The following is a 16199-nucleotide window of genomic DNA, read 5'->3' as shown; positions in this document are numbered from 1 at the left end:
CCCGCCCCCTCAGACCTTAAAATAGCTGCTCACCAGTCATGACCTTACCGCATGCCCCATACCTAATAAATACGACGACCTATGGAAACAATTCTAAAGGACAGCTACCCTGACTAAATAAACATCACACATAACATCGTAAAGCTAAAAAAAGGGGAAAAAGGCCTAAATACCAATGCAACCAATAACATAATACAGTACCATCAACTAAAAAAGGGGAAAAAAGGTCTAGCTGAAAGCATAACAAGCAAAATACATAACCGATAACAATTTTCTAAGCATAGGAAAATTGGCCTAACAAACATTACATCAAATTACCGACTGAATTAGACTAATAATGCATACAACACCGCATTGTTCCAGGGATGGTGGGTGGGGAAACAAGAAGCCCCGAGCGCGGGGCACCACCGGTGTGGGGTGGAGCGTCCAGGCAACAAGGAGCCCCCTGGGCGCTCCCCGCCTCTTTATCCCCCCATACAGCCCGCCCCCCCCCGATCGGATGTCGCTCAATGCCATCCGGGTCAGGGAGGGCGCCCACCAATCGGTGGTAGGGCGCGCCCCAGAGGACACGCCCACCACCGAGAGGCTTTGGTGGAGGGGAGCGGTCGCCGCACAGCCATGCGGGCGGGGGGGCCAAGAGCCCCCCCTTTTCACATGGTCAGTGATTGACTGCCGCCCCCTCCCTATGACCACACCAACCCCCCGGACACAAGGACATTAAACATGGTTATCTTTGGAAGGCGCGGGGTCGCAAGACCCCCCGGCCGTATTTATTAAGATATAAAACAATAAATTTTTAATTGTACGATAAGCAGTTTATACAAAATTCAGCAGGACATTAGATACATGATTGTCAACAGGTGTGAGAGACTATCCTTAACAAAAAACTCTAATACAGATTGTTTCCTAACCGAATCTAACATCCTCATCTGAAATTTAGTATACTAACATTTCTGGCCATATGGCAAGGTCGCTAACCGGTGTCAGGTCCTACTAGCTGCGCCTCACCACAAGATGTGCGCATGCGCAGCCGGGGCCGGTAATTACCCGGTCCACGCCGTGAACTCCATTTACCCACTTAAGGAGGGCCCTTACTCAGCGCCATATGTTGACGTCATAAGTATGCGCACGCGGAGTGGCTACCAGCCTAAGGAAAGCGTGACTCCTCCAACCCGCGCCCCTTTGAAGCACCAGTTACCTTGCCCTGAAGTTCTAGGAAGGGCCAATGGCCCCTCCCCCTGGGCGGGAAAATCCATAGGATGATGCCCGCCCCCTCAGACCGTAAAATAGCTGCTCACCGGTCATGACCTTACCGCCACAGGCCAGCATTGTTAACCGACGATCTGGCCCCACCCCTCCTATCCCTAAACTCGGACTGACTTACTTAGCAAATCCCTCTAACCTGCCCAGAGATTATTAGACCACAGGACATTCCCCGCCTCAGTCAGGTGTACCCCGTCCCCCAGATAGAACTGCTTGCCCCAAATACACCCGTGTGGAATCGTCTGCAAACGGGGGGCTCGGAATAGTTTGTCCAACTGTGTGTTGATCCTCTTTACCAAGTGATTCAACGCCCTGACAGAGTCCCCCCCTCGCCACTGCCATAAGTTGCGACCATACTACTGTGCAGCCCGGGCAAATCCTCGTGACCCACCCAGCAGTGGAGATGATTTCCTCAATAAGGATGCGCCTCCCTAGTCTGGCCAAATCATTCTCCCCCAGGTGAAGTATCACCACTGACGGGGGGGCGGGCTGCTGCGCTAAGAGTCCCTGGAAGAAGCTCCTAAACTGGCTGAGGCACAGACCCCCTCTACCGAAAAAGGAGATATGAAACCCTTTCTTACGGTCTCCTGAAAGAAAAACATGTTCAGCACGCCTCACATAAGAGTGGCCCACAATCCAAGTCACCAATTTCATGTGTCCCTCCTGTTGCTTGTGCTGCGATGGTGTTGATCGTTGACGCCCGCCGGCGAGTTCCTCCCCTGCGTCACAGGTTTGAGAAACTGCAAAAAACCTGAAAGACACCAGGCGTGAGCACCATCCTGTCACAACAAGTCAATTCGCACATATCGTTTGTAACATTCCGACGACCATCTCCCTATTCTCTTTACATTCTCAGCCGGGAGACCCCTTGCTACTGCTTCAGTTGCTGCCCCAATCCTAAATGAGCGAGTGCCAAATTCCTTGGGGTCAAAACCTGCCTGTCTGACCGTCAGCTCCAAGACTCGCCTAAACTGGTACCGGGTCAATGGCGTGCCATCGGCGTGACACAACAGTGCACCCCCCGACGTGCCCTCTCGCTGCCTGTGGAGGAACTCCACATGGGAAACCAGGCAGCAAGGGTTGGCCCGTGTCCGGTGAAGCACTATGGTGTGACCCCGAGACTCCTGGTCAGTTTTTGACCTCTGAATTGTCACCCACATAGTATCCTCTCTGATCTTTACGCAAGTCCGCTGCAGGCCGCCCAACTTATCGCCTTTTGACCCTGCGACTAATTCACCAATTCTCAGAGCCCCATAGAAGGCCAGCGAAAACGCAGCTTTAAACAGAAGTACCTCCCACTCGGAGCTACAGACACTGTGAAGCGCTCCCAAAAAGGCTGTCAGCCGAGCTAGCCCAATGGGCCTTCTTCCATCTGGTGCGTGACCTTGTAGACGGCGCCAACCCCTCAAAGCCTTGCACACCATAAAGGTGTTAGTAGGATCCCGCATGCCCTTAGCCTGCGCGAAGAAGGAGACCGCCGCCCTATGTCTGCTCGCTGCCTCCACTGAGCGCCCTTCCCTGTGCATTGACTCTAAGTAGGTCGCAAAGCTGTCCTCCTGCGCCCACCTAGCCTCACATTCCAGCCCCAAGAAAGCCCGGTAAGACAAAAACGCCCCTTCGTAAGCTGTCTTGGTCCTGGGGGCTAAGCTAGCAACCATGAGGTCCTGTAGTCTGGGGCACCAATCTGCCAAAGTACTGCCGGGAAGTGGGCTGGCGAGGGGTCTGCTGCAGGAAGATGCTCCCTGAATACCTGCATTTTAAAGCGAGAAAGGGAATCAGCTGCATTGTTGAGGATTCCTGGGACATGTTTGGCTCTGAAAACCACATTTCATTTTAAGCACTGTAACACAATCTCCTTTATCAGGCGCAGTATGAAGGGACAGCGTGCCCCCTGTTGATTTATATATTCCACAACTGTCATGTTATCCGACCAGAACACCACTGATTGATTACGTAGGTGTTCCGGCCAGACCTTCAAGGCCACCCATATTGGGAAGAGTTCCAGGAAGCCAATATTGGCGGTCAGACCCCACACTTTCCATTCCTCCGGCCACCGCTGGGCGACCCACTTGGACCCCAAGATGGCGCCGAAGCCCACGCTACCAGCAGCGTCAGTCCATAAACCCAACTCTGCTGATGTGGCGGGAGGACCGGGCCACACTATCCTGCCATTAAAATCCGGCAGGAATGCCATCCATATATGCATATCCTGGCGAACCTCAGATGACAGCCTCATGCGGTGATGTTTCTCCCGTAGTCCTTTCATGGCTTGTGCAATGGAGCGTGAGAATGGGCGTGCCATTGGGAAAACCCGCAGAGCAAAATTCAGTTGCCCCACTACTTCCTGCAGCTGTTGTAAGGACACTTTGTCTTTGCGTAAGCATTGACAAAGCGCTGCTCTAAATCTAGACACTTTGTCCCTGGGCAACCTGAAGCATCCCTCCACTGAGTCAATTTCGATACCAAGGAATTCCAAGCAGGTGGACGGGCCGACCGTCTTCCCTGGCGCTAGCGGGACCCCAAAAGCCCGCATGAGCACGCAAAATTCCTGCATTGCCCAAGCACACTCCTGAGAGCCCGCCGCACCTAAGAAAAGGAAATCGTCTAGGTAATGCATGATCTGCTGGTGGCCCGTCGCCTGTCTCATGACCCACTCTAGAAACGAGCTAAATGTCTCAAAGTAAGCACATGAAATGGAACAGCCCATGGGCATGCATTTGTCCATGTAAAACTTGCCTTCGAAATTGAAACCTAGGAGGTGGTGATCCAAAGGATGTACTGGGAGGAGACGGAAAGCGGATTCTATGTCGGACTTTGCCATCAGTGCCCCTGGCCCCAGAGCCCGCAATAAAACAACAGCCTGGTCAAATGAGGCATATTTTACACTACAAATCCCCTCATCAATCGCATCGTTCAAGGATGCTCCTCTTGGTGCCGACAGGTTGTGGATCAGTCTAAACTCGCCTCTCTCTTTTTTTAGGTACTACTCCAAGCTTTGAACACACAAAATTGGGGACAGGCACCTCCTGGAAGGGGCCCACTATCCTTCCCAGCGACAGTTCCTTGCTAATCTTCGCACCCACCACTTCAGGGTTATGCTTTACTGACAGTTGGTTCCTGCAACGTGCGCTACCTGTGTACCCCACTGCCGGGATCCTAAAACCTTGTGAGAAACCTTCCTGAAGGAGAGTGGCCGCTGCGTGGTCCGGGTATCTATTCAACCATGGGATCATTGCCAAAACGTCTATTGGTGTGGGAGGGCCCGAATCGTCTGCACTACTCTGGCTTCCCCCTTCCCCTCTGACCGTGGTTGCCTTGCTTGGACCTGCAAGTTGTCTCGGGGTGGGATGGGTGACCACAGACTGCACATGCATGTCTATATCTACAAGTGCCCTGGGCCCTTGTGCAGGAGCGCTTATTAAAGTCCCAGCATACCCCTTTTCTCTCCGACCCCCCCCCTATTCTTCCCCGGGACCTCACTCCCCTGGGCTGACCGAAAGGGCTGTTGGGGTCTGGCGGAGAACACCCTGACTGCATTAGTGGCCTGGGATGGGGCTGTGTCTCCTGAGAACTGCTTATGCCAAGACATAGAATCTACTCTGTCCCATGCCAGTGATGAGTCAAATTCCTTTGCTTTCCTGAAATTAACATCATACTCCTTCCACGCATCCCCAGTGTATTGATCGCTCCACCCCACAATCCTGCTCTGGTAGCAAGCCATTGCTGCCTGCACATTAGGGGGGCGTTCGGCCGTGATAGCCGTAAGGACGGAAAAGGCCCTGATCCAATTCTTCAAAGTCTCATCTACCCTGAACCTGGAGCACTGTGCTCTCCATTCACTCGGATGCATCCATTCCTTCAGTAACTTGGCCTGTTCCATTTCCCTATTGTCTAGCAACAATGAAAAAATGTAAACATACTTTCCCGCCCAAATCAACTCTTTCACTGCCTGTGACACATGTTGTGCCAAATTTTCACTCCTGGATGGCACTGAGCCGTCCCCCAAGAGAGGCAGAGCCACCTCCTTACCATTGACAGGCACCTGAACCGGTAAGCCATCATCTCCCTTCGGTTGGGCGGGACTGGAACCTGCAAGTGAAGAAGATGAGGGCACCGCAATATTGTCCGCCGCAGTTGCAGTTTTAATCTTTTCTACCAACTTCGCCGCTTCAGCCGCATGATCTGATGAGGCAGGGAACACACCACCCTTTTGCAACCAAGGTAACAAGGCAGCTATCTGAGATACCAACTCAACAGGGACCGGGTCCAGGTTGCCTACTGGCACACCTGGGACGCCAAGAGGCATGTCCGGTGGTACTGGCACGATAGCCAAGGGGGCGGGTGTCGGCGGCACACTCGGGACCGGAAGCTGTACCATGGGCGGGGGGTTAATCCCCGCAGGTGGGGGTGCCGGCGTCATGTCCAGCACCGGTATAGTGGGCACAGGGACAACTGGCAGAGGTGCCAGAGGAACAGATGCCGCAGGTACGGGTGTATTCGGGACCGGCACTAGAGGCACGAGGGCTGGGGCACTGTACCTCGGCTTCTTGGCCTTAGATCTCTTTGGTGGGGTAACAAAATCCCCCCTCGGCAAGGGTGCCGCTCTCTGCCGCATGGGCCTGCCTGATGGGCCTGGTGGATCAGCAAACCTCTCATTCATGCGGGCCTCCAATTCATCAACTTTCCCCAACCTCTTATTAATTTCGCTCATCTCACGCATCATGGCGTGCATCATAACCTCCATGCTAGGCCCTCCTTTACCACCCTTTGGCCCCGGCATGTTTGCACACCCCTGCCCTACACTCCTAGTGTTATAACACAGGTGACCGTGTGCTTTGTACCTTCACCAGCTGGAGGATGCACAGGGGGCTATAAGCACCATGCAACCGTAACCGCAACGCCCCGGCTTCTCCGGTTTCTCAGGGGTGAGTGAACTCTAACGTAGACCCACCCGGCGGCTACCAGAAGCAGTGAAATGCAAGCCCCCCGCTCTCCTCTTACCGATCCAATCCTGCGTCTTTCCCGGCCGGTATCGGGTGTGAGGCTACGTACGCCCTCCCCCACTCCAGGCTCACCGCGTGCTAGATGCTGTGGCTTGTATTGGGAACACCCAAACTTGTGATTGCCTGTAATAGAAAAAGATATTAACACCTGGAGGAGGCTAACTACAACAGTTGCTGAAAATCAACAAACAAAACGAACTGGAAATAGTGTCCAAAGGGGATGGGGAATTGCTCCAGCCTTTGTTGACCACCCCAATGCCAAACCTGTTGTTAAATTAGATTAAAGCCCAATGCCAAAACCTGGCTGTCCAATTGCACTAAACCACAGGACCATTCATAATTAAAACATATTGCCACATGCAGTATTCTCCCTCCAGTCTCCCCCCCAAGCACTACCCTAGTTGGTCCTGCTTCGCCCCCACCACGAGAAAACCAATCTCCAGGGATGCCTGGCTCAACCGGTTCGCCCGCCCGTTTAAGGAGCGGGAAATGCCAAACACAAGTGCCCGATTCGAGGAAAAAGCCCATAATCTCCCTGCTCGAAGTCACAACCGCTGTACTGACCCCAAGAGCGGCGCTCTAACAGATTGCAGCCCTGGAGCACCCCGCCGACCGGCACTCGAGTTGTAGCAGCCGGCAACGCTGCTCGTCCCTACCCACTCCCGCCCCAACAAATACCTTGTTCAGACGCCGGGGAAAACACTCAGGCGGCGCTCCGCTTTTGTTTTAGAAAGAAACACCTTTCCTTCCCTCATGCGCGCTGTTCGTCGCGAACGCCTGCTCCCCGCTGCTGCTGCCGCCGACGAACGATCGCCTGGAGGTTCCGGAGCCCCTGAAAGATAAAAACCAGAAAAGGGTTAAGGGAAACAAGAAGCCCCGAGCCGGGGCACCACCGGTGTGGGGGGGAGCGTCCAGGCAACAAGGAGTCCCCTGGGCGCTCCCAGACTCTTTATCCCCCCATACAGCCCGCCCCCCCGACCCGGATGTCGCTCAATGCCATCCGGGTCAGGGAGGGCGCCCACCAATCGGTGGTAGGGCGCGCCCCAGAGCCCCACCACCAAGAGGCTTTGGTGGAGGGGAGCGGTCGCCGCACAGCCATGCGGGCAGGGGGGCCAAGAGCCCCCCTTTTCAGAGGCTCATCAGGGAAGAGCAGTCAAATCCTACAGCGCCCCCATCCACACTCATAACACACTAGAAGAGTTATCTGGATGCGTCTGGGACTTGTTTTAAATGACATTGACCCACAAGAACATGCAACGTGATTTATTTTACATTCACTACAGTGTCCTCGGTAGCTCTCTTTTAGAAATAACACAATCTTTTAAAAACGCTTTACAGATAACTGTTTACTGTAGTTTAATATTGACCTGTGTATGAATCCTGTTCATATCGCTTTAATGTCTTTTCATAAAAGGATACTATATTGTTTCAAAAATAAAAATCTAACATTTGTGGCATACTGACTTGTGTAATTGATTGCATATCATTTTAAGAGGCTGCTTGGAAATCCAGTTAAGACAAAATATTTTTTGGGTCACACATACAAAATCTGCGTTGCTTTTTCTGAAAGGTTTGGGTTGGCTCAGAATTAGTACTGTTTGTTGCCCATGGTTAAGCAATTTATTTTTGCAAGATGTGATACCATTTGTGATTCAGAAGAGTCTTTTTATAACTGTTTGTAGACACATATTTTCACACCGTGCAGGTCGGAATGAGCTCAGCCCCTTTTTGTTACACAGTTAAAAGCCACTGTAAGCCTCCTCTACTTTTGACACTCACTAATTACACCTCTGTGCCCCCAAACTCAAACTGAAAATACCTCCTTAATATTTCAACATCCCTAATTAAATATTAACATTCTACTTTAAATTACAACTCTATGGTAAAGCAAGCTGGGAAGTTAACGTCCTATAACGGTACTACCACTGCAGCCAGGATTACACATTATACATAACTCCAAAAATGCATAACGCGACACTGCATTTGAACAGTTTATCAACACAACATTTGCTCAAAGAAAAGCAGGGCACAGAAAAATAAGACTGGTTAAAATGCTAGTTCTCATTTAGCCCAACTAATTTTTAATTTAGTGTTATCGATCAGTTCAATTCAGTTACATAATAATACTTTATGAGTTTGTTTCCCCAAATTTGTAAGTCGATGTGTGTTTGACTTCTCCTTTCTCCTTGATACTTAGATTTTTTGCGCTCTTACAGTACTGGAAACTATGCACATGGAAAAAGAATACAGATGCGGCGCATAATATTGTCCCTAGTGTAGGTTTCATGATTTCAGGCCGGGAGGTGGTTCGCCAAGTTTTCGAAAACTGTAGTTAACTAGTCAGAATTTGCTTATGTCAGTTAAACTCTTTTTCATTTACAGCGATAACAGTCTTCTTTGAGAAATGAATCACAGCACATTTATTTTCTAAGTTTCCAACATTGTACCATTTATAGCTCTGGAACATGCTCATTTAAAGGAATGATTTGGTGACAAACTGCAAGCAATTAGAGTGAGTATTCTTCCATTAAAGGAATGACAGGCGTGTTACAACATGACTCTTTTGACCCCCAATCTATACCTCACAAAGCGGCCAAATGTACCTGTGCAATGCAAGGCACCCTCAGTCAGTCCTAGTTTTCCAAACAGGCACTCTTCATGCTGGGGCTTTTTTAGCAAAACACTGAAAATGGGAAAAGTGAAACTACAAATCCCAAAATGCATTATTCTATCCATGGTAAGCTCTCCCTTCACCACTCTTTATGGCTCTTACCTTTCACAATATCTTTCTCTTGTTTTCACTTCCTTCTCTATTTCCTCAATCTCTCGTTCTTCACAAATAAAACATGCTTCCAAGGCAAGCATTCTGTACTGCAGCATGTGACATACCTAAATGGCCCCATGTCAAATTTGACGCTCACTCCTCCAGCCAATCCAGTCCCTTTGCGAATAGAGCCGTCATGTCGAGTCCATACTACCAGTTTTAAAATATAAAATGTAAGTCATTGCTGCTGATAATATCCCAGGACAGTCTGAAGGTGCTAACTATGACAACATGGAGCCACATGGCAGCCATGAGCGGTGGCTGTGAATTAGGGGGAACGCTTTGTAGATATGACCTTTCCTTTTTCCGTTACTGAAATAGGACGTAAATTGAAGATAGAAAAAAAAATCTGTGTTTTGTCGGGGCAACTATTGTAAGAGTAACCGTTTCCTCATATGCTTTATGTAAAAGTAGTTAAGCACAGACCCAAGTTAATCACACTTGAACCAAGAATTTGGGTTCAGAACTTCAGGAACGTTGCTGCTAACGCGGGATTACTGGTTACTAGTTACCTTACCAAATCTCAAACTAAGTCGACTGAATCGTTGGTACCTGTCATTGAGTAAAAGGTAATCTTACAATAAGTCAATCAATTTAAGAACTTACACCACTCTAAAGGACCACTGACCAAATTTTAAGTTTCAAAGATTTAATATAAAGTCAAAGATAACTGAAGATACAAACTTCTCAAAATGAGATTCAGAAGATAAATCGGTATCACTATGAACATGAACTTTTTGAATAATCTAAGTCTGAAAAACAAAATAATAAGTACAAGCTCGAAAACCATAAGGGTTGTCAAAATGGATATAAGTTGCAACCTCAAAGTCATTACAGAAAAGAAAATTAAGGTTAGTCTGTCCCTACACTATACTAAGTGACATCCCTACTTAGCAAGATCTTTACCCCTCTAGGTGTCAGCCGTGGTGACTTCCTAAGAAATCACGCACTTCTCTTTGTCTCTTCTCTGATAATGGGTCTCTCCTGATCAGCCTATCTGCCTACCCATCCGCTTCCTTAGGCTCCCAAAATCATCTGCTCTGCTCTCCTCCCGGGTCTCTTTCCCTAATACCAAATCACATTTCCAAAAGAAACGCCCCTTGGGACGCCCCTCACGTGATACATCTTTGCGCGGCAAACTCCATGATGGTACTCTTGAAGACCCTCGTTAAAGTTGACCTTGGTTCCCAGGCTTCTTCTCCAATGCGCCGATACCCCCTAAATTCCTGGAAACTCCTACAGGCCTGCGCAAGGCGCCACTGAACAAAGTCCCTTTCATTCGAGCTGATTAGGACCCTCGCACCTGCATACAGTTCGTCCTGCAGTGGGCCTCAAATTCCAGACTCCACCATATCTTTAAGTCGTAAAACACACTCCAAGCTCTGTGCTGGACACCTCTCGACTTCTTCCTTAACGAGCACATGGTAGTTCAAACGATATGACATTATCTGTTCAGGCCTACTTGATTTACATGAAGCAGGTCCCTGCACTCTTAAAACATTAACTTGATTTAAACAGCAACATTCTTAACTAGCATACGTTTCTAAAATAACACATCTATAAAGCATATACTTCAACCCTAAGTTCAATAATACATTTGGAAGAACCACGTCAACCTTATCTCACATTATTTTAGCAGCACGTTTAGGTTTGCTGTGAATTGCCCTGAGGCCTACACATTTAACTGGACTTCAGAATTACATTTAATTCGGACATGATTCTTTTAACATGAGAACGTGAGGTTTTCATATTCATTCCAACATTTCTACATTAATCTCACACAGTTATACTTATTATTACTCTACTTAACATTTTATACATTTCGCTACTGAATATAGAACACTCTGTATATTTCACTCCTAGATATAAAACACTCGTGTGCAAAACATGTTTAACTAACTACGTGCTTGTAAATATGGTGTACTTATACATTTTTTCCCAAACTTGTGCTCTCTCAGTCCCCCCTTTCATGACCTTCAGGGGTCATCACCATCAAGACACTAAAAATGTAGAACCCTTCAAAGTGAAGTCATGGTAGTGCCACCTCTTTTCATACTCTCCAATGCTTTCAGACTCTTGTATTGAGTGTCCTTCATCGCTGTCAACTCTTCCTCCTGTTTCCTCATAGTTCTCTGCAACCTATTTGCTCTATAACATTGATACAAACGCACCAATCCCCACAAAGTGATTACGCAAATCACAATTATGATGATGGGTTTCAGTATTTACCAAACGATACCCTTTCCTAAGTTGGCAAACCAACCTCCAACTTTACCCATTCCATGACCTACTTTTTCCCACACATTTACTTTTGCCAGGTCCTCAATTTCGTAGTGTATGGCAGTGATGTTTCGTATATACTTCTCTAGAGGTTTTGAATTGTCTGGAATGTAAGTGCAGCATTCCTGGACCTTCAAAGCCTTACAGACTCCTCCCTCTTTAGCTAACAGAACGTCTAAAGCAAGTCGGTTCTGAAGAACCATTGCCCTAATCGATTGCATCTCCCCTTCTATCAGCATCAATGATCTCGCAGTACTGGCAGATAGCCTATCTACGACTGTAGCTAACCTCCTGATCTTAATATCATTCAATATCAGTCCTAAAATAGGGAATGCAGCACCGAGTACATCTCCAACTACTTCTGCTGCTCCCAGCCCTCTCTTCCACCTAGTTGGTATTTCTTTCTTTGTCGTTTCTAAATTCTCAACATGATATATTTTAGGGAAGACAACAGCCAGATAGCATGATCCGTACCAATTATCTGGTAACTTCACATAGGCATTTCTTCCACATACAAAATATACGTTTGGTATTGCTTGCATCCCTTTCAAAAAATCCTTAGAGTAATACTCCAGTTGAAAGGCATGTTCACAATGGACTTGACCTACATAAAAATTCTCATAATAGGAGTAACTCCTATGGATGCACAGTTTCCCCCGTTTCTCCTTATCTAAAGCAATTGGACCAATACTACCTTTTCTTTGATGTGCCCTTTCCTCCTTGGTCCAATCTGTTTCCCATTGTCCTGAGGCCTTCAGAATCTTCTGCCTCCTGTATCTAGTATCTACCTGTCCTATAAACTTTTTCTCAATTTCTGACACTTGACAAGTCAGATTGTTTCTTCGAGCATGTGAAGTATCTAACGTTTTCCATGGAATAAACCATTTGTGTAATCTGTCTTCGCTTTTGTAATAGTCCCACTTGTTCAAATGCTTGAAATTCGGGACCTCTGGCAATGTCGAGTCGAAATTCGAGAAATAATACTCAAATCCTTCTCGTCCATAGAATATGCTCAACAACAAACTGCACGTGATTCCATATGTCAACGGAAGATGATGGTATCTGATACCCTCCTCTACCGAAGCTGGTAATTGCATACAAATGTAACAATTCTTCACTTCCATGGCATCAACGTATTCATAAAGCAATTTAGCATAAGCATTTGACCTGTAATTTCCCTGTGACTCATCCATGTGTAACCTTTTTACTTCTGCATCTAACAACGCTTTGTCTTTATCATTGATGTTTCCCTTATCATTAACAATAGGAGTTCTCGGTGTTGACACTCCCTTGTCCTCCTTTACTGCAGTTGCATCTCTCTCGTGTCCCACTATGTATGAGACAGTAACCACTAAAACTATAAGAGAAATCACTACTCCTAAAAGTGTGCCAACTATGCATTTTGCCCTGCGGTTCGGGTTGCCAGCCTCCATGTTCTCAAACAGTGTGGTTCTGGATGTTCCTCCTGCATCAACTTCTTCCTTTTTTTCGAACAAAGTCTTTCTCTCTCGCAATGTCTCTCTTTTGAACACTTGGAAGCTTGACAATTTATTTCCGCAAAACAGTTCAAAGTCCAGTAGAAATTAGACAACCCTAGCCCTTCTCCATCCACTAAAAGGAAACCCCTACCATTTTTTCTTCTTCCACTCGGCGCTAGGTTATCTTGCAACAAGTTTACAATTTCTTTTCAAGAGTCTTATTTTCGTCTGAAGTTATGTATGGCTCAAGGAGGGACACTACGTCTTCATAAATGTCCATCCGAAGTAACATTCCCTCAGGTTCTGGGCAGTTCGTACCACAACATGGAAAGTCAACTGTTTCTAGGATTATTCTCCTTATTTCGCTTTGGACAAGTGGACGGACGAAATTGAGAGTTAACGTTTTTTCAATTTCTACTCCTGGTACTATCAGCTCTACATCCACAATTACAAAGGGGTCCGTTCTAATCAGGATCACTTTCTTCACCTTTCCAGTTCTGCGCCCCCTTGAAGACATTCGCAATATGGTATTAATCCACAACAATGAGCGCTCCAAGAATTTCTACTACTCGCTCAAGCATTTCCAAACGAAGAAGAGTTCCCTCCAATATTGGATATCGTGAACAGCAAACTGGAAACTCAACTGTCTCTAAAATCAATTTTCTTATTCCGCTCAGGAGAGGAGGATGAACGATGTTGAGTGTCAGCAACCTTTCGGTCTCCGCTCCTGGCAGTAGAAACCTTATTTGCACTGTGATGATCGGGTTAGTTCTGACCAGGTCCACTTCCCGGATCCTCCCGGTTCTGTGCCCCCCCGACATCTGCAACGAGGTAGGTCCAATCAGGAGTAGAGTATCTTCTACTAGGCACTCGCACCCTCCTTGATCTTCTAAGGCCTTCCTCAGTTTGATCCTGGATATCTTCTTCTGGATCTGAGTCTTCGGATATAGGAGCAAGCGTTTCTTCCTGGGCCGACCTCAAACTTAGCCTTCTTCTCCTTGCTGGCCAAGTGGCAGCTCCAAGCCTTATTCTCCTATTCCTTGTCCTCTCACTTGGTTCTTGGTCGCTCTGATACGGATCTGAGTCTGAGTCGTATTCACTTCTGCTCTCTCCTTCAGTTGCGTCTTCCGTCTCACTGCCGTCCTGCCTTCGCTCTCCTTCTGAATCCGTTGCGTTCCCAACTTCTTCCGGCACCCCCTCAGCTGCCTCAATCCCTTCTTGCGACTCTTCTTCCACTTCCGGGCTTTCGTCTGGGATAGGAGCTGTTCCTTCTAGAGGTGCTGGAACTCTTCGAGTATGGGATGCATGGATCCAATTTGGCAGCCCCCCGCACTTCACCGCGGTGTTCGTTATCAGGATTACCTGAAAGGGCCCACGCCAGCGAACATCTAGGCAGTTCTTCCGGACGTGTTTTTTAACCAACACCCAGTCCCCTGGGTTCAGGTCATGACACAGGTTCCTCGATGCTGGAACTTCAACCGCATGCACCTGAAGGGACACAGAATGGATGGCGTCAGACAGTCCTTTACAATAATCCAAGATCAGATCATCTGTAATATTCAATAGGGCAGTAGTTGGAACTGTGGGAAGTCTCATGGCCCTCCCCATCAGGATCTCGTGGGGAGAAAGACCTGTCCTCCTGTCAGGGGTGCTGCGCATGCTCATGAGCACTAAAGGAAGAGCATCTGGCCAACTCAAAGATGTGGATGCCACTACTTTAGCCAATCTATTCTTCAAAGTGCCATTCACTTGTTCCACAATTCCTGAAGCTTCTGGTCGATAACTACAATGCAGCTTTTGATCGATATTCAGTGTGGAGCACAACATCTTCACTATTTCGCTGTTAAAATGTTTTCCTCTGTCCGATTCCAAAGAGGCAGGCACCCCGAAGCGCGGTATCAACTCCCTGAGCAACAATTTAGCCACTGTGAGTGTATCGCACCTACGTGTGGGGTACGCTTCAACCCATCTGGAAAATACGCATACAATCACCAACACATACCGAAGGCGATTGACTCTTGGCATTTTGATGAAATCTAGTTGCATTCTATTGAAAGGCTCCCCCGACCTCCCAATGTGACTCAGTGTGACTGGTGTTCGTTTGCCTACGTTCAGTTGTTGGCAGGTAACACATCGCTTGCATACTGATTCTGCTGCTATTCTAAATTTAGGGCAATACCAAGTTTGCCTAAACACTCTCATCATAGCATCCCTTCCTAGATGTACTGGACCATGTATTTCTCTTGCCATGGGATTAGCTAATTCTTCAGGTAATACAGCTCTCCCATCTGCTGAAACCCAAAAATCCATTTCACTTCGCACACAACCTGCTGTTTCCCATGCCCTTTTCTCAGTTTCTGGTGCATTCTCCTGCATTACCCTCAAATCTTCCCAGGAATCCACGGTCTCTAACATCATACTTAATTCTGTCCTTTCTTCTGCACCTTCTATTTCCACCTTTGAGAAAGAATAATTTTGTTCCGCACAATAACGTGCGACTTCATCAGCGTATCTGTTGCCTTGTGACACAAAATCGGTATTCTTAGTATGAGCTACACACTTTACTATTGCGATGTCAACTGGACCTTGTAATGCTTCTAACAACAGCCGCACAAATTCTCCATTTCGAATGGGCGAACCAGAGGAGGTCATGTAACCTCTCTGAGACCACAACTGCCCGAAATCGTGAACCACACCGAAACCATATTGGCTGTCCGTGTAGATGGTGACTCTCTTTCCGTTTCCTGCTATGCAGGCACGGGTTAGGGCAATAATTTCTGCTACCTGTGCGGAATGTACTCCTTCCAGGCAAGCGGCTTCCACAACTCCAGTAATAGTACAAACAGCATAAGCTGCTCTCAACCGACCAGTATCGTCTCTTAAACATGAGCCATCAACAAAATAAATTTCATCGGGGTCAGACAATGGCTCATCCACAATATCTGGTCTGGGTTTCGTGCATAGTTCAGTCACATCAAGGCAATCGTGGTCTTCACATCCTTCGCCTTCTATCACAGTGGGTAATGGCATCAAAGTAGCAGGATTCAAGACAGAGCATCTCCTGAGGGTCACATTCTCTGCGGCAAGAATAACTTGCTCGTAGCGCGTGAGCCTACTATTGGTCAGATGCTGCGTCTTCGTCCTGGTCATTAACAATTCAACTGAATGCGGTACATACACCACTACTGGATGTCCCATCACAATACTCTCGCTCCTTTCAATGCTGACACCCGTTGCAGCAACGGATTTGAGACATCCGGGCAACGCTGCGGCTACTGGATCTAATGTAGCCGAAAAATATGCAACTGGTCTACGGGCATTTCCGTGGGTCTGTGCCAAGACTGACAAAGC

The 16199-nt window shown here is 47.7% G+C and overlaps 1 protein-coding gene across 1 annotated transcript in view; it reads left to right on the top strand.

Annotated features, from left to right (window-relative positions):
• RP1 (RP1 axonemal microtubule associated) overlaps positions 1 to 16199 on the top strand; it is a 1491030-nt gene that overhangs the window by 479464 nt on the left and 995367 nt on the right. The window lies entirely within an intron of this gene.

Source organism: Lissotriton helveticus, chromosome 4_1, assembly GCF_964261635.1.
Source record: "Lissotriton helveticus chromosome 4_1, aLisHel1.1, whole genome shotgun sequence".
Taxonomy (NCBI): domain Eukaryota; kingdom Metazoa; phylum Chordata; class Amphibia; order Caudata; family Salamandridae; genus Lissotriton; species Lissotriton helveticus.
Note: the sequence above shows the minus strand (reverse complement) of the source record. Positions and strands in the feature narration are given on the sequence as shown.